Raw genomic sequence first — 11,579 nt, forward strand, 5'->3', positions numbered from 1 at the left:
TCAAATTCTACTATACTTAATACCCACATAACAAAAACATGTGCAGTTTTGGCAGTTTTTGTGGTATGACCAAGTAGTCTAGATTTAAATTCCCTAGAGGAGTTTTTATCTTATGATTTTGGTACCAAAAACAAACAAACAAACAAAAAAACTTCACCATCAACAAGCAATTGACAAGTGCAATTATTCTAATGTTCTAATGATCCTTTAAAAATAATGAAGATGAAATGTCATGTCTTCCTATTTCTAGTCTTCTTTCTTTCTTTCTTTTTCTTTCTTTCTTTCTTTCTTTCTTTCTTTCTTTCTTTCTTTCTTTCTTTCTTTCTTTCTTTCTTTCTTTCTTTCTTTCTTTCTTTCTTTCTTTCCTTCCTTCCCTTCCTTCCTTCTCCTTCCTTCCTTCCTTCCTTCCTTCCTTCCTTCCTTCCTTCCTTCTTTCTTTCTTTCTTTCTTTTTAAATGCCTACAGCACCTGATATTCCTAGGTGATCTCCCATCCAAGTACTAACAAGGCCCAACCCTGCTTAGCTTCCGAGATCAGATGAGATGGGGCACGTTCAAAGTGGCATGGCCGTGGACTAGTCTACTTTCTTTTCTATACCTCGTAAATTATTTTTCATGCTTAGTTCATATACTATTATCAGTAGTGAAGAGGGAGGAACAGGAGAATCATATAGAAGAAACGAGTTTCGTTTTGCAAGAAGAAGAAGGAGGAGGAGGAGGAGGAAGAGGCGTAAATTATAAACTAAAAGCAAGAACCATGTCTTCAGCATATAGTTCTCATGGTGCTCAGCATTTTATGGGCACTAAAAATCAAAAATGCTTTAAAAGCACTCTGCCATACAGGAAATAATTTTTGAGTATTATTTTTTTTAGGAGTCATGGCTTTCTAAATCTTAGTAAGATTTTAAGTGATAAAATAATACATAATCATCTTATTTTTGAATGTGGATGTTAAGAAAAGTGAGACTTTTTTAAATTAAGGAAAATAAGGGAAATGACAAAACTAGTATCTAAAGAAACAAAAACCTCTGTCGATTGTCTTATCTTACTATTTACAAATTATTGTTCACTTGTATATTATATATGAGGAAGAGATGAAATTGCCATTCTAACAACACAATAATATACTTCATAGATATGAATATATGCTAATTGATGTATGTATGTTTGTCCTTTCCAATTCAATTATTTGCAGAAGCAAATACTTTAATTCATACAAGGCTTCTACCAAATATAGTCTTCTGTTAATTGTTAGAAGCATTATAAAATAGCACATAACCATTTCAGAATAATATATTTAATGCTACCATGTTTTTAAGAAATGAATCACAGTTTCATTAAGCTAGAGATCCCAATTTTTTATAATTTCCTTAGATCATGAAATAATCATCATCTACATTCTGGGAAAAGAAAAGAAAGACAGATGAAGAAGGCATATTTCCTATTCTTTCTTTGGAAGTCTTTTGTTTATATGGAAAAAGTGTACATTTTTACATTTACATGATTATCTTCCAGAAAAAGAGCTCTCAGCACTACAGGAGAAAATAATTTCAAGTGCATGGTGGATTAGAATGTGTCAGTATCAAAACATATGATGATATAAAATAGTTCTAAAGCAATCTTTATTTTTAAGTATATCCTAACCACACTCAGAGAAGTCATTGATGCTAAGTCAGCAAGAACATTAATAAACAAAATTTGAAAGCTAACTATATTATGTAAATAGATGGAGATGATATAAAGTTGTGAGGATATAAAGGCAGCAACCTCTTCTTAAGATAGCTCAGAGATGGGGCAATGGGGTTTATTGCCACAGGAAGGAAGGAGTTGAGAACTTTCATCATCAGAGAGGCTGGAAGACAGGTTTTGAGTCCCATACTTTTTTCACCTACTTAGTTGAGACTTTCGTCCTTAAAACTAGACTCTGTGCAGAGAGGAGGAATAACTTAATTCCAGATCATCCCCATTGCTTAACATATCAAGGACTGGGACTGGAGGACCTACTCACAGTTGTATATCAGGAAAGTCCCAGAAAGTCAAGAGGAAGGTGGCCTATCCTTTGATTCCAGGGTATTCTAGAGTCCAGGAGAGGGAGCTATATTAGATGAGTAGAAGGGAAGCTAAGCACAGAAGGGCTCTTGATGCATGTCTCATGTGGTTTCCTGGAAGAAGACTTCCCAGCAAGGGGCCCTGGAACAACCTAGGATTGCCAAGAGGCCAGGCAGAGAGAGAACCTGAGCTAGCTTTCCTGAGTGACCCTGAGCAGTGTGGAAAGAAGGACATAGAAATGTCTGCATCCCCTTGGGTGATATTAGAGTAGCAGAGACTTGGTCTGGGAAGCTTGCTACAGTGGGTCATTAACACCAGGGCAAAAATAACTCTGTGGTCAAGGGCTACATGGGGGACCACCTAAGCCAGGGAATGAACCGCCAAACCACAGAGACACTGCTGTGTCAGATGCCGAGGCCGCAGGTAGGGCCTCCCATGAGCAGACCACGCGATGATTTTGAGAAGAAAAGCCAGCAGAGCCCCCAGCCTGAAGCAGCACGAGGAGAGCCGAAGGACAGTACGTGGTCTCTCAACATGCCCCAAGGTCCCCTCCCCGACTCCTCTACCATAAGGACACTGCAAGCTGTCCACCCCTCAACTCGCGTGCCATTGCAAGGAAGACAAGGAGATGGAGAAAAAAAATCCAAAGGAGATCATTTAATCTTGGAATAAATTGTTACCTGAGAAACACTGATTCTTTACATTATTGGATAGGTTCAAGTTCACCAGAGTGGATTAAACAATTTCTCACAATTTATCCAGAGAGTAGGGTCTTTGAAGGAGACAAGATCAGCTGCAAAACAATAAAGAGGCTTTTCTTTGTACTGAATGTTGGGTGCAAATTTACAACACTCTGGAATGAATAACAAATAACCCCCAAACCATTGCTGGTCTCTCATGCTCACCTATTTCTGTCTTCCTTTGGAGCTTCTTTCAACCATTCCCAAAACAGTCAGGCCCCTGTGAGTTCTCCACTTCCTCTCCTTTGGCAATCATAGCTTTCAGAAAACCCACTGCTTCTCAGCGCTGTGACCTTTCTCTCTCATTCAGCAGCAGTCACCCCCAATACAGACCAGTCCAAGTGGATTTGGGCTGAAATGCTAGAGCAGGAAACTGCAGGCCTCCCTCTGTGTTAGGAGCTAGCCCTTCAGATGCTTTACCATTGTGTGGGGTGACTCAGGAGACATGCTGGAGCACTTGGGGGCTCAAGGTGGTGGCTACTTTCCAACCACGATGGGAGAATTTCAGTATGTATGTACGTATGTATGTATGTATGTATGTATGTATGTATGTATGTATTTTTAGTGATGCCAGAAACTTTAGCTCATTTTATTGTTTGTTTGTTTGCACATACCCTGGAGAGAAGTGCACAGTAAACACTTTAAATACAGAGTCTGGCCCAAACACAACTAAACAAAAGAACTTGTGAGATATGGGTATTTTGCACTCTACTCTTCCCTGTGGCTCACTGTGTTCCACTCAGTGTTCTATGGATCTAGCTGTTGTCATCTGGTGGTCCAAAGTTGGGGCTGAATTAACCCTTACTCATGGAAACTGAGAGCCTACTCAGAATAAATACCTCCTTTACCTCTATACAAAAGTAATAATTGAAGTGAAATATAAATAGGAAGTAATTAAACAAAAAGTTTACCAACATTTACAGAGAAATCACTTATAAAATGATCCTTTGAACTAGCCCTACTTCATTTCGGTATCTTGAAACCTAATATTTTAATTCTAATATCTCTTTTCTGAACCTCTAGATCTTTTTTCATCTTTTGGTTCTCAAAACCTTTTTCCTTATGTAATCTAGTACCTCAGTTCTAGTTCTATATATCTTTTTACACACAGTGACATATATTTTATACAGACATGGTTTATGAAATAAAATAAATATCCACATACACATCTCTTTTTTATATTTGATATAGCTGAACTATGACAAAATCTCATACATAATCTATTTTAAACTCTAAGTCCAGAAGTGTCTTACTATTAATAATTTCATACCAGCTAGCAACTTTTCTTTATCTCATTTTACTTTCCTTTTTGCCTGATAGCTGATATAATATATAGTGATCAAAGGGTTATTTTGCTAATACACCCTTTCTTTAACTATCTGGTTAGTCACCAGGGGGAAAAAGCTAGTTAAATATATTTAATGTATTTTTCTAATAAGGAAAAGCAGAAGATATATTCGTTACATTGAAAAAATGTTGGCATCCTTTTTTTCACTATCATATCAAGACACTTAAAAGGCTTTATGGAAGTAAGTAAATATATAAAAATTTTTAATTACCAAAACAATAAGTATTAATAATGTCAGTCAAAGCTCTAAAAAATTAGGCTATAAGCATTGTCTATATTATTTCTAGTTTTTATTTTCTTTAACACACACACACAGACACACACACACACACACACACACACACACACAGAAACAACTATACACACAGTATTCCAGAAACGGATGAATTTTGGAAAGAAACAGCACTACATTGAGCTCCTTTTAGTAGGAGAACAAAAAATTTGGTTGGAAATCTCAAATCTTTTTCAAATCAATAGTTTCTATATATTTGTAAGTGCTATTTCACTCATTTCATCTATCTATCTATCTATCTATCTATCTATCTATCTACTATCTATCTATCTATCTATCTATCAATTTATTGTAAAAGACTCATAACGAAATTTGTGATCTTAAGAATTTTAAGCATATATTTCAGTACAGTTATACAGTAGTATATATAGTAATATGTTCACAAGGTTGTGCAACGAATCTCTAGAACTTTTCATCTTCTAAAATTGAAACTGTGTACCCATTAAATAAAAACTCCTCATTTCTCCATCTCTCAGCCCCTAGCCACTACCATTCTGGCTTCTATTTCTATGTGTTGACTTCTTTAGGTACCTCATATAAGTGAGATCACATAGTAATTAAATAGGTATGCAAATATCTCTTCGAGATCTTCCTTTCAGTTCTTTTGGATATACATACAGAAAGCAGGATTGCTGGACCACATGGTAATCCTATTTTTAATTTTTTGACAAAACTCCGTAGTGTTTCCTACAGCAGCATATCATTTTACATTCTCAGCAACAGGGCCCAAGTGTTCCAATTTCTCCAAATCCTTACCAACACTTGTCATTTTCTACTTTTTTGATAGTGGCCACTCTGGTAGGTGGGTTCTTATGGGCTAGACAGGAACCTAATTAACCTTTAGGATGTTGCTTGTATGAAAACAATATATTTATAAGTTCCCATTTAGCGATGTATATCTAAGCCTTTCAGACACAAGTCGATCTAACTTGGGGACTACCAGAGTGATGAAAATCTATATGCATAATTATTAGCAGAAGCTTGAAAATATACATATAATACAATAAGAGAGTCAGTTTAGTAAAGAAATTGAGGAAAAATAATATTAGGAAAAGTAAGTTGAAGCCATAGATAATTTCTAGTTTTAAAATGCCTGCCTAAAGGCAGGCCAAGCTTCCTACAAGCCGATGCAAAGATAGAAATTCACTAGTCACATGAGTCTGGAGATTTTGTTTTGGCCTAATTTCTCTGGAAAAAAGCTCATTTCTACCTAGTACTACTGCAGGCTATAGATCCTCAACAGAGAACTCTTAAGTAATGTAGTTACTAACATAATAGCTAAAGCGGGGACTATCCCAGTGCTTTGTCTACATTGTTCCCTTCACATCTCAGAAAAAATCCATGAGGCTTTTCTGACATGAGGAAATGGGGGCACAGAGGAGTTCAATAACTTAGCTAGATCATACAGCTCATGAATGGTGGGCTGGAACTTGCTTGACTACGTCTGTTAGTCATTTAAGCCCATGCTGTTGACCACTGTTTTATGAACAATCACCCTAGAGTGAAATCAGTAAGTTCTATATGATATTTCTTATAATGACCTCAATAGCCAATGATAAAAATGTGTCAACAAAGGAGAAAATTATCTTCAAACTAGAAGCCTAAAGAATTACTTGTAATGCAACTTTAAATTTTTATCTTGAATTTTATGTTGTACTTTCCACTAGTACATTACTAGGAAAAAAATTAATGTTATTTTTCAAGGCGAAAAATTCTCTATTTCTCTAGTAAATAAAACAGGTCACATTTTTAAAGCCCCATGTTTTCTCTTTTATATAGATTGTAGCTCTCACACAGACTATGAAGAGTTTTCTCACTGTCTATGAGAATTAAAGTACAGTTGTCAATTCCAGAAGCTTCTTCCTTAGATTGTTTAATTTTGCAGTTCTGTGGAAAATAACTTAGTTTTTTTTCCTACTTGCAAAAGGAACTTTTCACTCAAAACCTGTTTGGAAATATAAAATAGATTATATTTCTATCAAAGAAAAGCTTATTACTTACTTGTATAGCATTTCCCCTTGTGTCAAATTGTAGAGCGGCATTAAGTGAATGCCCACAAAGCATCTTAGAGGCTAAAGGAAGGATTAAACTAAAGGCTAAACTCCGAGACAGGTTTATGTACACTGCAGTGCACTTTCCTGGGGCTTAACATCTTTTTGTCTATCTGGAGAGGATGTTGGGAAGCAACATTTCTGTCATGAAACAAGACTAATCAACTTAGCTGAGTCTGTATTTAAGGCAAAGTGAGTTAATTAAGATTGTTTCTGAAACAGTTGTCAGATGTGTTTTTCAATCTGCAGCCAGAGGGGCTTCTGCAACTGAAGGACAGAAAGTCTTTGGATGGTTTTTCCATGAACATGCCAAAACCAAGACACCTTCACAGAGGATGTAAGTACACCAATCTTCGTATTGATGAGTCCAAACTGAGGCTAGTTACTTTTACTAAAACGTTTGCACAAATAAAACGAAAGGACAATTTTATCTTAAAAAGAATACAGATCTATAAGTCTGATGAAAAATGGAGAAGGAAATAATCTTGTATAAATATCGTCAACAGCATTCCTCCCCAAATCACTGGGTGGGTACAATATAAAAATAAAACACAGTACACTTTGAAAAAACAAATTTTTATTATGATTTATTTATAATTTTTATTGGCTCCATTACTAGCAGTATGTTAGCTAATAAATTCTTATTTGACTGAAGTTACTAAAGAGTAAAAATAATATACTACTACTGCCAAATGAAGAAATAAATACTGCCTTGCTTTAGTTTTTTTTTTTAGGTAAAAGTTAAAGAAAGTTTTTAAAAGATAAAGTGAGTTCAAAGTTGTATATAAATTTATTAAGTGTTTTTATTGTCTTCAAATAAATACCTACCTCTGTGTGTTACTGCTATACATTTACTACACGTTATTATTTTAATGACTTCCCATTACTGCAGAAAAATTGCCATGATGTATGGACTGTGAAATGTCAGAGTAGAAAATTTCAGAAAAAAAAATGGAGCAACGATCAATGATAATCATTAAAATATATTAATATTTCTTAACTCATTCTCTAAAACTACCTAAAATACCTAAAATTCAGCTCAAATATGAGTACTGCTAGAATTTTACTTTGGTCTATGAAAAATTTATATGTAATAGGTTTTCCTTCACAATCTTTTGAAGAAGATGAACATAACTTATACAGACTGTAGTAGTACATAAATTATGTTGAAGTTAAGTAGAAAAGAAATTACATAATTTCTACTTGCTTAATGGCATCAAAGGCTTATCTTTTCATATTACAATATTTTCAAATGTACCTAGAACTTTCCATTTCAAGAGGGTACGGATGGATCTAATGACAATGAGCTTCTAGAGTGAAAAGAAACAAGAGGTGAGGGAACTATCTTCAACAATACTTTTTAGTGTATACACTGTGAAGCGATGCATTTAGGAAAGTGCTAAAGCATATACCTTTAGTAAAGTGAAGTATATTTTACAGCCACTGGCAAGTGCTTCTGTGTTAACTATCTTTGTTGGCAGTACTAGTGATAATTCATTTTTGTTTACAAGCTGCTAATATAACAGAAAAAGTACTTATTGTTATTTAAAACCACAATTAAGTTTGACTACTTAATTGTAGCTAAAGTAGGATGTTAATGGCATAATTCAAACCAGTAGAAAAGGACTCTCTAAACTTCTCCCCTATCTTTGGCAAAGATAGGTATGGGAGGGAGTATGGGGAGATGCGGAGTCAAAGGCCCATTGAGAAGAGGCTCAAAGCAGAGTCTGGGAGAGGATCCAGACAAGCCACTGCAAAACAAAGTGGGAAGATTTGGTTTGGGTTGTTGGGGTACCAGCTGAAAGAAGGTCAAGAAAAAACAATAAGCCAGAGCCTACCTTGCCGAAACTGCCCAGAGGAATGTTTCACAATGGAGAAGTGTAATGGTCAATTTTAAGTTGTTTTTAGCACCCTCCCACCCCCAAATTGGCCAAGACCTCAGCAAAGTCGACTACACTCACATCACTATGTGTGAGCAGTTTTATGTGGATAGTACGAAAAAAGGGCTGCATCGTGAGCCATGGGGTAGAGTGGGAGCCCCACAAAAGCAAAATCTCAGAGGCATAGTGCTACAAGGATGAAAGCCCCAGGAATGGGCAGCAGCCTTGCAGAAGATGTGGGATGGGGCTGAAGGTGACATCAGCTACTCAGATTTTAAGGAGCAATATCATTTGTCCTGTTATAACTGACCGTGAAGCACATTTGGGTTGGAGATATTTGAAATATAACTATTTCTTCTACTTGAAATAAGTGCTTGGATAATTTTAGAATCCCCTGATGAAATACGTGTATCTACAATTAGAACGGTCAAATATTTTATGCCAATTTATTCATCTAGTCTTACCTTAAACTTTATTTCAATTAACAAATGTATTTTGAATATCAATATAATAATTTGTATTTTATACAATATTTCATGTAATTTTAAAAAATCTTTTGTCTTATTGGATATAAAAATAAACTTTTCACACTTCTAATTATAGCTATGAGAAACTAGCATGATCTCTTTTCTCATAACTAATTTTTCTGTTAGAAGTATTTGATAATGAAGTGCTTTGGGGCAGCTGTTTTGGCCTTCTTAATTTTAAAAAAGATTTCTCATTTATTATTTTGAAAACTAAAATATACTTAAGGAAGTGTGAATTATGCTTTAGCATTAATATGCTTTTCAGAATGCACAATAATATAGGACACCTAGAATAGTGAATATATGAAAATACTGAGTATTGATTTGTACCTTAAACAAAAGACCACTAAGGATCTCTCCTAGTTTTAATTTAAGAATTTATGTTTTTCTCAGAATTGTAGAAACACTTAATTCCACTGATCTACTTTTCAAGTGTTAAAAGTTACCAAATACAGCAGTTATTTGAAAATTAATTTATTTTAATGAATATAATCCCAGAACTCACGCATGATACATGCAACAAGTATTTGATATATAATTGCTCAAATTCAGGGTTGGCCAAACTCAAATTGTACTGAGTTCAATGAATGGTCACAGTATAGCTAATGAGAGACTGAAAAAGAATTGAACTGGCACCTGGCTACTATGCACAAGGCAAGCATTCAGTAAATATTGCTGACTTGGCAAGAGCTTTAGTTCATGAAGTTCATGTCTTACTACTACTGCCCTAATCAGTTGAGACAGAATTAGCACTAGCTAAGTCGCCTGTGTGCTGCCTGAAGGGGTTTGTTGAGGGTAAGAGTCTGAAGACAGAGATTAAGGAGTCCTCATCCTCCTAAAGTGCTGGGCATCCAGGATTAGAGCCCTGGGTCAGAGAAATCCAGCCCGAATGCAAACCTAAGCATCAGTGCACTCCCGCATTGGGGATTACCAGACACGCTCCACGTTTAAAACAGATATCCCAGTCTACGCGTTGTCTCAGGAGCATTCCGTCTGCCATACCAAAGTGACCTTGGCTCACAATTTGTCTAAACGTTTTTTAAATAGAAGAAGAGACCCAGAAAATGTGGAAGTTAGTATTTAAAGACTCATGGGTTTATCCTATGACTCAATATTCCCAAAATGGTGTGTTTGTAGAAACACAGATTTGGAGCTTCAATTATCTACCTGGCTGAAGAAGGGAAAGGTCTAGTCAACCCCAGAATATTTCCTTGAAAGTGTCCTAATGGTATTTGCTTTAAAATATAATTTGGTTTAGGGCGGTGAAACTGTTCTGCATGATATTATAATGATGCATACGTGTCATTACACATTTGTCAAAACCCATAGAATGTACAACACTAAGTGTGAACCCTAAGGTAAAACGGACTTTGGGTGATAACAACATGTCAATGTAGGTTCATTGATTGTAACAAATGTACCACTTTGGTGAAGGACGTTGATAGTAGAGAAGGCTATACATTTGTAGGGGAGAAGTATATGGCAACTCTTCATACTGTCTATGCAGTTTTGCTGTGAACCTGAAAGTACTCCGAAAAATAAAGTCTATAAAAATATAAAGCTATACATATAATTTGGGACAAACAAAAGATAACAGGCATAACATGAAAAAAAAAAGGCATCTTGATCAGTTCAGGCTGCTGTTACAGAAGACAATAGTCTGAGTAGCTCATAAACACAGAAATTTCTCACAATTCTGGAGGCAGAGAAGTCCAAGATGAAGCCACCAGAAGATTCAGTGTCTGGTGACGACCTTCTTCCTGGTTCATAGATGGCTATTTTCTCTCTTTGCTTTCGTGTGGTAGAAGGGTCAAGGAGATCTCTGGTGCCTCATTTCTTCATCTCCATGGACCTGATAGCTTTGAGTTCCGCACTTATTTCACTGAACACATGATTAACAGCGAAAAAAATCTTGCTGTGTTGTTGCAGACAATGGACCCTACAGAGTCTCATAGAAATATGTCTCTGCCTAGTGAACCTGGCAATCCAGAAGACAGGCATCTATGCCGATTACCTAGTGGAATGACACTGGAAGGTAACCACATTGCCTCAACAGCACTAGACACTGTTACTGTCCCACCCCACATCCCTTGGACCCACTTCTGAGTTCACCTACAACTGTGGAGGTCATTTCCCATCTCAAGCACCTGCATCTCTTAGCTTCTCAATTTGAAGGCTTTCTCCCACTCCACAGGAGTTTGTTGGGTCTAGCTCAGGCATAACCCTGTTGCAAGAGAGATTTGTGCCCTGCACCAACGGCTGACAGAAATTGATGGGTAAATAGGTAATCTTTGTCTTCTATTGAGACAATTCTGACTAGTGTACCGCAAGGTTTCTTAGAGGTTCCCCAGCAGGGTTGAATTCTAGTTGCCCACCAAGGTAACTCACATATTAACTCACCCTTGTTGGCTTTTCCTTTCCTGATTTCATTTCCCCATTCCCTCGTGTGGGCTTCTTGGGATCACCTCCCAAATAAACTACCTGCACTCAAGCCCTGTCTCAAGGCCTGCTTAAGGGGATCCCAAAATAAGACAGTCTCATCCACTTTCGGTGACGAGTCTCCATGGCATTTCCCTGAGCTGGCCTATGTGAGGAAGGAGGCGTTCAACATCTAGGCGGTCCTCGCTCTGGAGGGATTCTGCACCTCTCCCTTTCTTCCTTGTTCCCTTTCCTTCTTCTTCCTCCTGATTCTC

The 11,579-nt window shown here is 36.5% G+C and overlaps 1 pseudogene; it reads right to left on the reverse strand.

The window, feature by feature from the left end:
* Nucleotides 1–456: 456 nt before the first annotated feature.
* On the reverse strand, nt 457–575 carry LOC120604664 (uncharacterized; annotated as a pseudogene).
* Between the last annotated feature and the right edge of the window lie 11,004 nt (nt 576–11,579).

Source organism: Pteropus medius, unplaced genomic scaffold (assembly GCF_902729225.1).
Source record: "Pteropus medius unplaced genomic scaffold, Ma_sr-lr_union100, whole genome shotgun sequence".
NCBI classification, from domain to species: Eukaryota; Metazoa; Chordata; class Mammalia; order Chiroptera; family Pteropodidae; genus Pteropus; species Pteropus medius.